Source organism: Cebus imitator, unplaced genomic scaffold (genome assembly GCF_001604975.1).
Source record: "Cebus imitator isolate Cc_AM_T3 unplaced genomic scaffold, Cebus_imitator-1.0 Scaffold90, whole genome shotgun sequence".
Taxonomy (NCBI): Eukaryota; Metazoa; Chordata; class Mammalia; order Primates; family Cebidae; genus Cebus; species Cebus imitator.
In genome coordinates, this window is record NW_016107405.1 from 2214624 (window position 1) to 2231383 (window position 16760).

A 16760-nucleotide genomic window follows, 5' to 3' on the forward strand; every position below is an offset into this window, starting at 1 on the left:
GTAGCCCCTGTTTTTGAGTCTCCACAGTCCTTGCCAGTAGCCTACTAGAAGTCAGGAGCAGGCCAGAGGAAATCTGCAGGACCACAGCTGATGCCAAAGGGCTTTTTGTGAAGGCTGCCAGCCGTGCAGTACTTTTTTAATTTTCTGAAGATAAGAGAACCCACATAGAAGAGAGGGTTTATGAACAAATATTTATCGCTTCAGGATCCAGGTAAATTCAGGGTATATGTTACAAAAACACAAATGAAAAATATTGTAACTTTTTAAAAAAAGTTGGGAAAGCTAATTAAGATTTATTTTAGGTACCAAATTTTGTAGTCCCTAAGCTTAACGACAGATGGTGGTGTAACTCCACCAATTTTGCAATATCTCCGTTCAGTTTGATGTTAACATAGATTACCCTTGATTTGACTTCGGTGAAATTAGAATTTTCTCTTTTACCTAAATGTGTCAGGGAGGAGAATGGGGAAAACTCTTCTAAAAGGAGTCTGCTTATTTGCTTATCTTCAGAAAACTGTAGTGGATGTGAAAACATAGGAATCTGATATGTGCCTGTTTTTCTGTGTGAAAGAAAAAATACTTTACCTTGCATTTAAGACTTTTGTTACAGGCTATTTGAAGTGAGTAGCACAATTTTGAAGATAGCATTTCTAACAGGAAAAAAATAATAATTTAAAAACACCCCCTTACCTCTCTCTCAGCGGTTTTTCCAAGTCAGTTGAAATTTAAGCACAATTCACAATTATACAGATAAAACGGCTCTGAAAGAGAAAATGAGTTGCTGTTTGACTGAAAGTTTTGGAAAAAACAGACTTAAGTGTGTGAAAAATTATATTTTTATAAAAAAATAACTTAAAGTCAAAGAGGTTTCACTCGGAGAAGCACTAAACTAACATTTCTAACTTGTCATTCGCGTACATCGCTTTCCTTCATCTTGGTTTCACTTAGTCTCATTTGCAGTGTTTTATTTCGCACAGGATGTGCTGACAGACCATTTAAAACGAATTTATCTTTTTCTAGGACCGTACTAGAGTAGTGTCTCAGATTTTGTTGATTTGTGGTTTCGTCGTAAAATAAACTTGAAATCAAATAAACTTTCGTGAAGGAGCTTTGAGGTCCACTTGGTGAAACATCCTCATTCACCCAGTGGTCCTGCTGAACTTTCTTCTGGGACCTCTTTAAATGACTTTTGCAGATCCACGTGTTGCAAAGGAGACCTGAACCAAAGGCTGTGACCCTGCACAGCGACTACAGGGACAGAATTTGGCTTTCCTACTCTTTCCGAGATGCAGCGTTTCGTTTCAAGGCTGCCTTGATCCAATGGGCTGACCAGTGACTTGTGCAAAACAAAACTATTCGATCGCTGTTTGCTCTTTCAGCGTTTTCCTCTGCTGCGGAAACCCGGTTTTCCTACTATTCCACTTCAACTTTTTTTGGAGTCTGCTAGCACAGAGAGCTAAACCCGGCCGGCTCCAGCAGCAGCTGAGGCGAACAAAGCCTGCAGTGTTCGGGCCGTGCTGGGGGGGGAGTGGTGGACGAGTTCAAGGAATTGCAAATAAATATATTTTATGACCACCCATCAACAAACTACATGCCACCGTGGCGGCCCCTGGTAGCTGGGCCCTGTCTGCAGTGTAGCCAGCGGCGGGGGCTGAAAGGGAGGCGGCCAGAGAGGCGAGGCGAGCTGCGAGCCCCGAGCCTGAACTTTCACCTCTCGAACCCGGGCCCAGCCCATTGGCTGCAGCCGGGGGGTCCACCAAGGGCAGCGGCTCCTAGTAGGATCTGTTTTCCCAACTCCTTGAACAGCCTCCCTGCGGGATGAGTTGGAGGCCCGGGGCAGGGAAGCCAGCGAGGAGGAGATAATGGGGGCGAAGTTGAGCGGGGCACTAAGGAGCTGCAGGCTCAGTCTCATGGAGAAAGAGGCCGCGGAAGGGTACTCATTCATAAATAGATGCTCCTCCGACTGAGATGTCCTTTCGCACCTCTTGGCTATCTGTACTTGCCAGACAGAAACGTTAGTGGCTGCGAATTTCACCAAAAGGTGTCTTTGTGTACAGAAAAGTGAAAGGTTAACTAAACTCGTTTCTCTCCAAGTCTTGAGACCCTAACCGGTTACTCTTTCTCCTCGCTGGGAACTTGATCTTCCAAGTGGCCCAGGCTCTTTTACAATAAACCTTTCCCGCTCACTTACTCGGTTCACCTGGAGAGAAAGGGAAGTCAGTGGGGTCCATGTACGAGGGGGAAGAAGAAGGAAAAGAAGTGAGAAGCTGTCCACCTTTTGACTGTTCTGTTCCCTTCAATGACAACCCCTCTGGAAAGGTACATCCTCAGCTTTCCAATGATTTCCACGTCCTTTACTCTTCTCTCTTCCAAAATAGTTTCAAGTTAATTCAGAATCCGTTTTTATTGAGGTTTCCTAGTGAAGCATAAATGCAGATTACTTAACATAAAATTATCCCCACCTTTTCAAAAGGGCGAGGTAGGGCCATTTGGGGCTGTTTTCTAAATTTAATTACTGCTAGTTCTCTCTCTGCTCCCACTTTTAAAAGATTCGGATTATTTGTCCGCTGTTCAGCCTGCATTTCAAAAAAGACGGTTTAAAAAAACAGTGAGAACACAGTCTGCAGGCACAGCACTTGAGGACTACCGGAGTTGAAAAGCTCAGGAAAGAACCGCAATTCAAAGCCCAACTCTACCTCGTTCCTCTTCCTCCTGGCAGGGGCCGTCCTCACAGGGCCAGCCCCGTGGCATATTGACTTAATTGGTTTCACTAAAAAAACCCTGACGGAGTGTTTACCGACGTGGGTGCCAGGGCTGCTTCCTCCCTGGGAGAACCGCGGGTTCTGNTAATTCTAAAAAAAAAAAAAAACCTGAAATTTTACAACTTAAATGTAATCTTTCTCTCTCTCTCTCTGTGTTGTTGTTGTTGTTGTTGTTGTTGTTGTTGTTTGAGATGGAGTCTAACTTTGTTTCTCAGGCTGGAGTGCAGTGGTGCCATCTTGGCTCACTGCAGCCTCTGCCCCCAGGGTTCAAGCTATTCTCCTGCCTCAGCCTTCTGAGTAGCTGGAATTACAGGTGCCTGCCACTGCACCTGGCTAATTTTTGTATTTTTAGTAGACACGGGGTTTCACCATCTTGGCCAGGCTAGTCTTGAACTCTCAACCTCGTGATCCACCTGCCTTGGCCTCCCAAAGTTCTGGGATTACAGGTGTGAGCCACTGCACCCGGCCTTAAATATAACCTTCCTTATCAATGTTTTTTTCTACTATCTATTGCTGTGTAACAACTAACCTCAAATTTAGCAGCTTTAAATCAACAAATATTTATTAGAGTTTTGAGGGTCAGGTATACAGGAATGGCTTACCTGAGTGGTTCTTGCCCAGATTCTCTCTTGAGGTTATTAAGCTGTTAGCCAGGGTTCCAGTTATCTCAAGAAGATTCAACTGGGGAAAAAGGGTATGCTTCCAAGTTCAGTCACATGGTTGCTGGGCTTAAAACCTAGATGACAGGTTGATAGATGTAGCAAACCACCATGGCACATGTATACCTATGTAACAAACCTGCATGTTCTGCACATGTATCCGAGAACTTAAAGTTAAAACTCAGAACATTTTTGTTCTTTTACATTCATTTCAGTTTTTAAATTTCCTTTACTTTCGCTTTTTTTCAGTTTCTATTATAAAATTATTTTCCTGTGGTAAAATAACAAATTAAAAATTCTCTTTTCATAAAAGTGCATCTATGGAAGAGTAACATACTTTAAGGAGACTGGGTCCCTCTTCATAGTTGTTAAACCCACCATTGTCTTTGATATTATCGTATTTTTATCACACTTCATGCTTTTGTCCAGGGAGTATAAATTTTTTGAGGCAAGTATTTGGTAAAATGAATATTTTTAGTTCAAAGATACATTGTTAGATTTATTTTTAAGTGATTATCAGAAACAAAAATAGGGCTGTGTTTATTTTCTTACTGTAACCTTAAGAACTGTTTTCTAATCTTACAATGTCTTGGATAGACCTCTATCTTATAGTTTATTGAAACTCGTGTTTTATTGAATTAATCTACTTACAATATCTTACTTCCCTCATTAGAATGTGAGGTTTTGTTATGGACCTAATCTTACACATCTTTAATTCCCTGAACACCTACCACAGTGTTTAATATATAAATATTTGTTGAGCCATTAAATAATGCAGTTGAGAATTTGAATGCCAGATTTAATTTACATTTATAGCAATCTGCTAAGTTCTTTAATATGAAAATCATCAGTTATAACTATTTTAGCTAGATGTTTCGATAGCAAAGCAAACATATAGATTTGCTAAAAATAATATACAGGTAAAAAATACATTTGATAATATTCTGACAGGGTATATTTTATACATGAAATATATTTTTCTGGGGCATGATTTTCACTCATTCATTCATTCAAGCCAAAAAAGACTATTAAATATCTCATATTTGCTACACATCTTTGTTGTCCCAGACTAAATATTTAAGATTTGACTCCATTGACTGCAGAAAACCTTCGCCTGATTCTAAGTAACATGTGTTTTAGTTGTGTCTTGGAAAGCAACGAGGAGGATGAACTGGAACAGAGAGAGACTGAAAGTAGGGAAGGTGATTAGACAGTAATCAAGATTGATCATGTAAAAAATTATAAAGGATCGATAATTATAAAGGATTGATAATCGAAAATATAAGGCAATAATCATGAAGACAGATGGAAGATGATGATGGAAAAATTAATAGTTAACAATGAACGTGGCCCAATGCTGCTTGGATTTGAGAAGATGGAGGAGTTGGCAGATATGACTTGCATTGCTTTGGCTTTGGGGACTGGGTGAATTAAGGTACCATTAACTATTGGATTACTGCTTGGATCCAATAGTTATGCCAACCAGGTGGCATAAGGAGCAGCTGGCCAAGGAGAAAAGAGGGCAAATTGGTACCATTGCACAATCCAAATGGAATTATTAATAAGCAATCGAATAAATTGATCTGGAGCTCATAAGAGAAATATCTACGGAAAAATTGGAAAGTTGTGGTTGTGAGGATAGTGACAAAGATCACGGCAGAAAGAAGAAAAAGGAGGAGGAGGAAAATAGAAAGAAGGAGATACAGAAGGAGAATGAGAAGGAGAAGAAGGGGAAGGAAATAAGATAAATGATTGAATCTTTTTATGATTTGTCACAATTAATAACCTCTGTATGTTCTTTGGGTAAACTACTATGCTTATAGGAACCATATGGTTATTAAAATAAAAATCTATACTGATTCAAATCTTGAAATAGTCCTTTTTTGCTCATAGCTTTTAAAAAATTAATATTATATTTTGTTAGTCTTTATATCTTAAAACTGTAGTGGAGGTAAGCTGCTGATGAGATTATGGGTTTCTCTTATGAGTCTCTGGAGATAATTAACCCTGAAAAATATCATAAACTGTGGTTTATTTTAGCACCTCTTGCCATCAGTTTTTCTATGATGAACACTTGCAATGAACCTCTTTACAGTATTGAAGAAACCTTGTAGAGTCTAATTGACTTTCAAGAGAAACAAGTCATCAGACTTTTTTCCTCCTATGTATTATAGTGGATATGACATGACAGTTAACACCTTTAATACTTTAATAAAATCCAAGGTAATAAAACCCAAGGCTATTACTATAACTGAACCACATCAGTTTCGATGGATGTGAAGAAACTGTAAAGACATAAAGGTGTATGGCCAAAAAAACAAAAACAAAAATGAAAACAAAAAAAACCTTTTCTGAAGTAACAGAAAGGAATATGACTGTATGTTTAGAAACACAAAATAGCTCAATATCTATTGAAGTTTTACCAACTAACTAGCTGTGTAACCTTCCTCCATGTCTGGCTTTGCTTAATGATATTTAAAATGAGGATATTGGACCAGAATACCTTGAATTTTCCTTTAGTTATAAAATTTCATAGTAATTCAGAGACATACCTAGTTTAAGATTAACTTCATGTTAGAAACATTAACAGGCAAAGAGCTCTTACATCAGGAAGTTCCACGTATTTGAATCAACGTGTAGGAGGTAATGTAACTTTGCTTACTAGTATGGAGATAGATTATGTCTCAGAAAAATCTAGGCTCTATTAAATTGAACCATATTAAATTGTAGTATGTGGGTCAAGGTTGGTCAAATATAGACAAATTTGTGATTCAAGTTAACATCATTTTTAGTTGATGTGTTACTAATATACGCAAACCATTAGACTTTATTTTTATTATTTTTTACTTTCTGGAAAATAGAAATTTGGTAATCAAGTCCTTAACACAGAAAGGGGTACAACATTCTAGTAAAATATTTTAAGATCCTTAGAAATATAGGTATAATATCAATACTATGTCATTGGAGGGTTGTGAGAAAAAAAATGGAGTCTTCACTGCTTGATGGAGGCTTTTGATTCAGTATTGGAATTCTTTATTCAATAGTTATCCCCTTTCTATATTCATATGGATAAAGCTTTCCTGGGTATAGGACCTACTTAGCCTGCAAGATTCCATCCCAGAGCAATTGATCTTTGTCTTTCCAGCAAGATCAGCTAAAACTGGAATCTAGCATTAAGTGCCTTTCAATCAAAATTTTAGGACACCTAGAGCCAACCTCTTAGCAGTGATATGCTGTGGTTACATTTTTCAAGATTAGATATACAGTACTAGCAATGAACTAGGCAACATTTGAGAGAGAACTAAGAGTGTGTTACCCACTGGAGAACATGGGTAGCCCCTGTTTTTGAGTCTCCACAGTCCTTGCCAGTAGCCTACTAGAAGTCAGGAGCAGGCCAGAGGAAATCTGCAGGACCACAGCTGATGCCAAAGGGCTTTTTGTGAAGGCTGCCAGCCGTGCAGTACTTTTTTAATTTTCTGAAGATAAGAGAACCCACATAGAAGAGAGGGTTTATGAACAAATATTTATCGCTTCAGGATCCAGGTAAATTCAGGGTATATGTTACAAAAACACAAATGAAAAATATTGTAACTTTTTAAAAAAAGTTGGGAAAGCTCATTAAGATTTATTTTAGGTACCAAATTTTGTAGTCCCTAAGCTTAACGACAGATGGTGGTGTAACTCCACCAATTTTGCAATATCTCCGTTCAGTTTGATGTTAACATAGATTACCCTTGATTTGACTTCGGTGAAATTAGAATTTTCTCTTTTACCTAAATGTGTCAGGGAGGAGAATGGGGAAAACTCTTCTAAAAGGAGTCTGCTTATTTGCTTATCTTCAGAAAACTGTAGTGGATGTGAAAACATAGGAATCTGATATGTGCCTGTTTTTCTGTGTGAAAGAAAAAATACTTTACCTTGCATTTAAGACTTTTGTTACAGGCTATTTGAAGTGAGTAGCACAATTTTGAAGATAGCATTTCTAACAGGAAAAAAATAATAATTTAAAAACACCCCCTTACCTCTCTCTCAGCGGTTTTTCCAAGTCAGTTGAAATTTAAGCACAATTCACAATTATACAGATAAAACGGCTCTGAAAGAGAAAATGAGTTGCTGTTTGACTGAAAGTTTTGGAAAAAACAGACTTAAGTGTGTGAAAAATTATATTTTTATAAAAAAATAACTTAAAGTCAAAGAGGTTTCACTCGGAGAAGCACTAAACTAACATTTCTAACTTGTCATTCGCGTACATCGCTTTCCTTCATCTTGGTTTCACTTAGTCTCATTTGCAGTGTTTTATTTCGCACAGGATGTGCTGACAGACCATTTAAAACGAATTTATCTTTTTCTAGGACCGTACTAGAGTAGTGTCTCAGATTTTGTTGATTTGTGGTTTCGTCGTAAAATAAACTTGAAATCAAATAAACTTTCGTGAAGGAGCTTTGAGGTCCACTTGGTGAAACATCCTCATTCACCCAGTGGTCCTGCTGAACTTTCTTCTGGGACCTCTTTAAATGACTTTTGCAGATCCACGTGTTGCAAAGGAGACCTGAACCAAAGGCTGTGACCCTGCACAGCGACTACAGGGACAGAATTTGGCTTTCCTACTCTTTCCGAGATGCAGCGTTTCGTTTCAAGGCTGCCTTGATCCAATGGGCTGACCAGTGACTTGTGCAAAACAAAACTATTCGATCGCTGTTTGCTCTTTCAGCGTTTTCCTCTGCTGCGGAAACCCGGTTTTCCTACTATTCCACTTCAACTTTTTTTGGAGTCTGCTAGCACAGAGAGCTAAACCCGGCCGGCTCCAGCAGCAGCTGAGGCGAACAAAGCCTGCAGTGTTCGGGCCGTGCTGGGGGGGGAGTGGTGGACGAGTTCAAGGAATTGCAAATAAATATATTTTATGACCACCCATCAACAAACTACATGCCACCGTGGCGGCCCCTGGTAGCTGGGCCCTGTCTGCAGTGTAGCCAGCGGCGGGGGCTGAAAGGGAGGCGGCCAGAGAGGCGAGGCGAGCTGCGAGCCCCGAGCCTGAACTTTCACCTCTCGAACCCGGGCCCAGCCCATTGGCTGCAGCCGGGGGGTCCACCAAGGGCAGCGGCTCCTAGTAGGATCTGTTTTCCCAACTCCTTGAACAGCCTCCCTGCGGGATGAGTTGGAGGCCCGGGGCAGGGAAGCCAGCGAGGAGGAGATAATGGGGGCGAAGTTGAGCGGGGCACTAAGGAGCTGCAGGCTCAGTCTCATGGAGAAAGAGGCCGCGGAAGGGTACTCATTCATAAATAGATGCTCCTCCGACTGAGATGTCCTTTCGCACCTCTTGGCTATCTGTACTTGCCAGACAGAAACGTTAGTGGCTGCGAATTTCACCAAAAGGTGTCTTTGTGTACAGAAAAGTGAAAGGTTAACTAAACTCGTTTCTCTCCAAGTCTTGAGACCCTAACCGGTTACTCTTTCTCCTCGCTGGGAACTTGATCTTCCAAGTGGCCCAGGCTCTTTTACAATAAACCTTTCCCGCTCACTTACTCGGTTCACCTGGAGAGAAAGGGAAGTCAGTGGGGTCCATGTACGAGGGGGAAGAAGAAGGAAAAGAAGTGAGAAGCTGTCCACCTTTTGACTGTTCTGTTCCCTTCAATGACAACCCCTCTGGAAAGGTACATCCTCAGCTTTCCAATGATTTCCACGTCCTTTACTCTTCTCTCTTCCAAAATAGTTTCAAGTTAATTCAGAATCCGTTTTTATTGAGGTTTCCTAGTGAAGCATAAATGCAGATTACTTAACATAAAATTATCCCCACCTTTTCAAAAGGGCGAGGTAGGGCCATTTGGGGCTGTTTTCTAAATTTAATTACTGCTAGTTCTCTCTCTGCTCCCACTTTTAAAAGATTCGGATTATTTGTCCGCTGTTCAGCCTGCATTTCAAAAAAGACGGTTTAAAAAAACAGTGAGAACACAGTCTGCAGGCACAGCACTTGAGGACTACCGGAGTTGAAAAGCTCAGGAAAGAACCGCAATTCAAAGCCCAACTCTACCTCGTTCCTCTTCCTCCTGGCAGGGGCCGTCCTCACAGGGCCAGCCCCGTGGCATATTGACTTAATTGGTTTCACTAAAAAAACCCTGACGGAGTGTTTACCGACGTGGGTGCCAGGGCTGCTTCCTCCCTGGGAGAACCGCGGGTTCTGAAGGAAAGGGTTGGTGCCAAGTGTGTGTGTGAGCTCGCGTCTGCCCTTTAGAGAAAGGGCGCGCTGCTCTTTGAGGAAAGGAAAGATTCAAAAACACAAGTTAATGCTGTTCGCCAGTCTCCCCAACCAGTACTCCCTCTTCTGCCACCGGAGGGGTTCAAGTTAGCCGTTCTTTCCCCAGGGAGGAAGAGGGCCGGGAAACAGCCGGTGGCCAGGCTCCGTTCACCACGGCCTCTTGGCCGCAGCTATTTGGAGGAAAGTTTCAGCGCCTCTCGGAACGCCACGCTTTGCGACTGACTTGTGAGCTGAGCAGCGGGCTCAGGCAGCGGCGCGCGGAGACGGCGGCCCGCTGGCAGGGGAGGACCGGCGGGAGAACCGTGGGGAGAGAGCGCCGGCCCCTGGCTGGGCTGGGGCTCCGGAGGAAGCCCCTCGCCACCTTTCCTGTCGCGCGTCCCCTCCGGGGCCGCCCTGTCCTCCCTCGGCCTTTTCCCTGTCACCCCCCTGGGTACTGCGCGGGCAGCCCAGCCGGGTCACTCCCCGCTGATAGGAGCCGGGACCCAGGGCTGGAGGCCGGTCCCACGTATCCCCCACGCGGGCGCCTCGGCTTTGAAGTGCGCGCAGGGCAGGCTCTGGCAGTTTCTTCTTTCCTTTCTTTCCGGTTACTTTTGCTCCCCTCAGTCACTGATAGGGCCCTTCCCGAAAGCCTCGGACCCTGAAAGTCCCAGCTCGGCGGCCCCTTCCTTCCAAGCCGCGCCCCGGTGACCTGGGCTGCGCGACCACGAGGAAGCCCGAGAACTCCTTGGCCCAACTGAGACAGGAACCAGGGCAACAACGAAGAGAAAGACACTCGGCCTCTATCCACCCCAGGCCGCAGAGGCGCACACCGTGAAAAGAAAGGCCAATCAGCGCTTTAACGTACGCTCGGTTCTCTCTTTCCGACTACCACATACTTTTAACTCCCTGCCACCGAGGGCTTTGGATCCCTTCGAGGCTTTCTGCACTTCAAGTGGAATCCCCTGTTTCATTTGCCAGCAGCTCCGTCTGCTGAGAGGACGTACTTTGGGGACTGCCAAGAAGCAGCAGACACAACTCGGCTTTGCCAATACAGCATACGGTTTTGTTCTCGCCTCCCTCCCCACCCCCTTCCCTGACTCGCCGTCTGGGGCGAGCGGGAGAAGGCGGAGCAGGAGGTGGGGAGAAGTGTGGGGGTGGGGGAAGCTCTGGTGCCGCACAAACAAGTTCTCCAGCGGGTTGTTTACATAGCAGGTGGACCTGACGTCAGCCAGGAGGCTCCGCTGAAAATCCGAACAATATTCTGCCCTGCGTTTCCCCGCGCTTAAAGAAGTTAGGGAAGGGGCGTGGGGGAGGGGAGAGGTAAATAGGTGGACGGGGGAGAAAGGCATCCTAACCAGCTGGTACCAAACCACTTTTTGGATCAACAGCAACAACGACAATAACAACGCAAAGTAAAACAAAACAAACAAGTGGTCTGGCAGTACTTCAGAATCCTCTGCGGCGTCCTGTCCCCCACCCCGCCCCTCGGAGGAGAGGCAGCCCCGCGCGCCGTGTGTGTACAGTTTGCATTGCCAACAACACGCGCGCGCGGCCGGGTGCGCGCGCCTGCCAGCGCACACTCAGACACACACACACACATACACACACACAGATCCCTGTGGGGGGAGCGGCTGCGCGAGACAGCGCGAGCCTCCGAGAAAGCGCGAGACACGCCGGCGCGTGCAGCTCCGCGGCCGCCGCTTCGCCCCGGCTCTAGCCCCGCGCCACCCGCAGCCCTCTCGCTAGCGCCCGCCCCGTTTATTTATGCGGCGGCCGCGTCCGCCGGCTGCGGCTTCCTCTGCCCCCCCCTCCCCGGGCGCGCCCCCCACTCGAGGTAGCAGCTGCCCGGACTCGCGCGTGGGTGTGTTGTTTGGGGGCTTCTGCCTCGGCGCCGCGGGTCCCACCTCCCGGGACGCTGCCCACGGCGTCTCCGGTCGCGGTAAGTTTCTTGGCCCTCACTCTGGCGCTCTGCACCTCAGCACCCCACCCTGTCCCAGCCACCTCCACGCCGGGCCGGGCTGCGACTTTACTCCGCTCCGCGCTCCTCCCGCGGTGGCGACAAAGTTTCTCCCCAACCGCAGCGCCCTGCTTGCCGGGCGAGTGTGACATGTGTCAAATTTGGGCTCGGCGTTGGGGTCGCGTTCAGGACTCAGCATCACCACTTGTTGTTCTTTTTCATTTTGCTTTGTGATGGGGGAATAGAGGGTGGTGAGGGGAGATGTGCTGTTGGCTCACGGATGATTTTTAGTTTGGAATATGCAAAATGTTGCTACGTCCGAAGAGACCGTGCGGCTGGAGGAGAATGTGTGTCAAAACACCAAATGTGTGTTTGTTTACTCTCTTCTTTTTAATTGTTTGTTGTCTTTTCTTCTTCCTCCCCCCACCCCCCAACCTCGGGAAGAGAAACAACAGTAAAAACCTCTGGCAGTTAGAAGCACACTCTTTCTTGATCCAACTGCTGACCTTTATTTACTCAGTTGGGCAAGTGCACGCTTCTCGCGTCTAAGTTGGGCACTTCAGCGTTCATCTCAGAAGTACTTCTCCGAGAAGGAGAGAGGAGGAAAGGGGACACTCCTGTTTCTGGAGTCAAGAAACTCCTGCGCCCTTCGGGCGCTTCGGGAGAACTGTGCACGGGGATACTTGCTGCCCCCCAATCGCGCTCCTTCCCCTGTCCACGCGTTAGCACGACCCGCTTCCCCCGGGGTCTGGCCTGGTTTTACTTTTATTCCGCTTTGGAGAGGTCGTCTCGCTGTTTGTGGGTGGGTTTGGGGTGAAATCGCACCTCGCGACACTTCGGGGAGGAGACGTGGGAGGGGCGCAGGCACCTTTCGGAGATAGGGAGGGGTTCTCTCTTCGCTTTTACCGGGGTTCATAGTGGCCCCGGCGAGCGGGCGGGCTGAGCGCGGGTCCCAACGCCCTTCGCGCTCGAGGCGGCGCACGTGCGGCGGCGGCGCGGGCGGGACCCACTGGGTGGCCGCGCGCGCCGCCTGCGCGTTTTCCGCTCGCGTCTGCCCACCCGCAAGGCCGCAAAGCGCCTTGACACCCGACCTCAGTTGGACCCTCATTCGCAGTGGGTGTTGGGGCCTCTCTAGACCAGGGAGCAAAAGTTACCCACACTAGTCTCAGATTCTGGAATCTCTTAGGTAAGTCTCTAAGTCACCTGGCGCGTGGGGTGACGCTTTGGTTTGAAGGAACGTGATGGGAAGGACGGATGCAAGTCTGGGGATTGGATTGGAAAGCTGAGCCGGTGCACGTTTTCCATAGGGATGAATCAAGAGAGGTCGACCTGGTTACCACTTGGGAGGCTCTGCAGAATCCCTAATCCCCAAAGACCTAGACCCATCTGTGTATTTGTTTATTGAGCTTTTTAACCAACAGATTTAAACCATTTAATAGACAACTGCTATCTGTAAGGCTCCTGCTCCCCCATCTTCCCCCTTCCCCCCGACACACATACACACAGTTTTTTTCCTACCGCATGTTAAAATCCAGTAAGTTTCTTGATCTTCAGAACTACTACTGGAGTACTCTTCACTCCCAGGTGGGCAGGCTTTGGCCCTGGGAGGTGCGCTAAATGGCCTAGGTGAGTTCTCAGAGGAGGGTGGAGGAGGAAAGGGTACGAAGGACCTGTGGGAATGTGTCAGGTGTGTGTATTTGTAGTCAGCCGTGGCTCAGGACTGCTTAAAGAGCTACCTCCCAACTTGTCCAGAGTCTACTTGGAAGAATACTTAAGTAGCAGCAGGTAAGCCCAGGGGAGAAGGTGACGTCCTGGTGTCAGGTAGCTAAAGTGGACGTTTTCCAACTGGAAGTATTGGGAGAGATTTACTTTTTAGAAAGCAAAAGTTTGCCTTACAGGCACATCGTTTCAGGCTCTCCTAACTCAAACACTTTGTTTAGGCAGCAGCGGAGGCAAGAGGATTGTGCTTAATAGCAAGTCTGTGTTAGAGTCAAAACTGAAGTAAAGATGAGCTTTCAGTTGTTTTCATCTTCAAGTCTGCATTGTGGGATACCTTGGGAAATGTTTTATGTTGTCAGGGGGCCTGTTTATCTTTTCTGTCACTCTGAGTTATGGATCAGTATATTCCCAGTGTACTGAAATTTTTAAATGTAGTGTTTGTTTAATGTTGTTAAACACAATTAATTTACAATTTTGATTTATTTGTATCTATATTAAAAGAGTCGGTGTAAAATTAAATTATGTACCCTGTTATCATTGGGGCCATACAATTTCTTATCAGCTTTAGAGCTATCTAAAGTCCCCTTTTCTCTTGCCTGCTTGTTTCCTTCTTTCTTTCCTTTTAATTTTATTGCCTAACTAGACTCATATTCAGTCGTCAGTCCAGTCAAATACCTCCTTATGACACTATTTCATTGTTATCTAAAATTAAGTGAAATAAATGTTTAATTGTGGTTATATACTAACTTTGAAAGAGGAGACTAGAAACCTGATGATACATCCCTTAGATGAGAGAGGAAACTCAATTTAAAAAGATCATCTAAAAGTTCATTTTTAAGTACAAAAAAGAATGTGAGGATTTTTAAGGGAATAATTTTTAATTCAATTTAAATATAAGTACAGTGAATACACTCAGGTTGTTAAAATGTTACCATTATACTTCAGTGTATATTAGAATAAATACAGCAATGAAAGGAATCATAGACAAATGTTAATTCTGAACTATTTGCAATGTTCAGAATTGCCTGAGTCATATTTTGGGATATTGTTTTCCACTCGGGGTGGAAAGAGGCCTTTAATTACATTATGATATGAAGAGATTTATGAAATGGTTGTGCCTGAATAAACTACTTGGAGTTTCATTTCTTAGCACTGCTTGTATTGCAGTGGTTTTGTTTACAGAAATAAGATTAAACTTTTGTACTTTTCTAGAAACCTAAAATAGGAAATAGTTGTATGTTGTACACCATAAAAGTAGAAAAAAGGTGAACATTATATGTACAGATAATCTGTAAGGAGAAGTTATATTTCCTTTGTACCAGCAAGATTTCAAAAATAGAAGTCTCTTTGTATAGCTATTGGAATTATACTTTATGAAAAGTATATTTAAATATGTGAAAATAACTGCATGATTTGATTGAGATTCATAGAGCATGTAACAGTATAGTGATTGTAGCCAGACATTATTTACCATTTTAATTTCAACAGAATATGTGAAGGATACAAAACTTAATTACATAAAAGGGATTTTATTTGTGACTTTTTTGGATCTGGCTCTGCCTCATCACCCCTGTTTGTTTTGTGTCATGTTAAATCAGCTATTAGTTATAATACTGATAGGAAACTAAATGATGGACGTCCTCATGTATTTTCTGCCTCTCTGAATTAAATCGGAAAGAGGCCATTGACTTGAAAGAAGAGAATGAGATTGAGCACACAGATCACTAAGAAGTTTTCTCAACATGACTGTTAATAGACAAAATTGTTGATTGAATTCAGAAATAGTATCAATTTTATTACAGTTGCTGAATATTAATTTGTGGCATGTTCAGGCAATTTTTTTCTTGAACTTTGTGATCAATAGTAATGGTGTTATTGATAAATGAATGGACCCAAAATGTTCTAACCAGTGCCCAAATTCATACTATTTTTTGATAAAAGAAAGCCTGTCTTAAAATAGTCCCAATGAGATCTTAATTTTAGCACTGATTTCAAAAGCAACTTTAGCCCTTAATTCATAGAGCTCTCATAAGTAAATTCAACCCAGAAAGAGTTCTCTATATTCTTAAAGCTTCTGTAATGCCTGTGCTTGAAACTTTAAAAAGACATATTCCAGTGCTCATGGTCTGCAAATAATCTAATGCCTGATTCAAATTTTTATGTTGTCCTTTAGTTTTGTTCCTTTCTTAGGTGAAATAAACATTTTTCTTAAGTCCAACTGTATATCTCTTAGTATACTTAAAGTCCTATCAATTCTATAGTCTTTATTAAATAATTTACTTTCTTAGAACATTTTTTTTTCATGAGGCTTAGGTCATTTTCATTGCTTTCTTATGGAGTTTTTCTAGACTTTTAGCTTCTTCATTTGATTTTCAGAACTTCAAAGTGGCCCCTGTAACATTTTTTTTAACATCTTAACTAAGTGTAGTTAGAAGGGTTATCTAAAAATGCCATTAGTTTTTTTGTTTGTTTGTTTGGTTTTTTTTAGCCCAGCATTGGTCATGTGAAAATTTATTATTATTGAATAACAGGAATACTCATATTGTAGGGTACTCTTTCCTATGGAATATTCCTTTCTTGCAGATATTCTTGCCTGTAAACTAAATGGGTTCTTCCACTTGCTTACTTCCTTCTAAGTAATTTTTTATATACCATTTTGCTCTGCCCTGTGTATTTATCCATTCCTTGCCCTAAATGTCCTAGACAAAGCAAACAAACAAAAAAGTACCTAGCTGTGGTGAAATGTAAAGAAACAGTATGACCTAATCAAGAGGTTAATGGTAGAATATTGAGATGCTGGAGAGACATTTTAGAGAAGATTTAAATTTCTTATGTTGAAATACTGTTAGTATTAAAATGATTAAATTTATGGGTATATGATGATATATTTTCAGCAATAATATTCATGAAAGCTAGTTTTTCTTTAAATAGTTGCCTTGGTAATTTGCTGTTTCCTCAAATGTGATATTAAGTATTGCCCTAATTATTTTTAGGAGTATAACCTCCGTTTCATAATTGGAATGATTAGGAATTTCTATTTATCTATACAGATAATTTGTAAGTCAACTACCAGCCAACTTAACAGAATATATCTGTGCTCTAAAAGTACACTGGCATCACCTCAATTTCTTTAATACAACATTATATTTTAATGATTTAAGGTTGGATTCACTTTCACTGTTTGAATTTGTAGTTGTGAACTTTGCTTATTCTCCCTGAATTGACTTGTATTTGTTCATTCTACCAATTTTCCAAGTACAATTTAAATGTTTAAATTTACTAAATTTAACTAAATCTATCTAAATATTTTTAAAACCTACATTTTCTCCATGAATCATCTATGGGGTTCAGGTTCAACCTTTTGGATTCTTTGATTATTGAAATACACATTCTTGGACCTATACTCAACTACTGCTTGAATTCAGCTTTCA

General features: G+C 43.0%; 1 protein-coding gene across 1 annotated transcript in view; it reads left to right on the forward strand.

Moving 5' to 3' along the window:
- Window positions 1-11312: 11312 nt before the first annotated feature.
- The window catches only part of FOXP2 (forkhead box P2), a 582130-nt gene continuing 576682 nt past the window's right edge, over window positions 11313-16760 (forward strand). The window contains 1 exon segment of the mRNA XM_017535042.2: window positions 11313-11592. The gene's annotated coding sequence lies outside the window, so the exon portion shown is untranslated.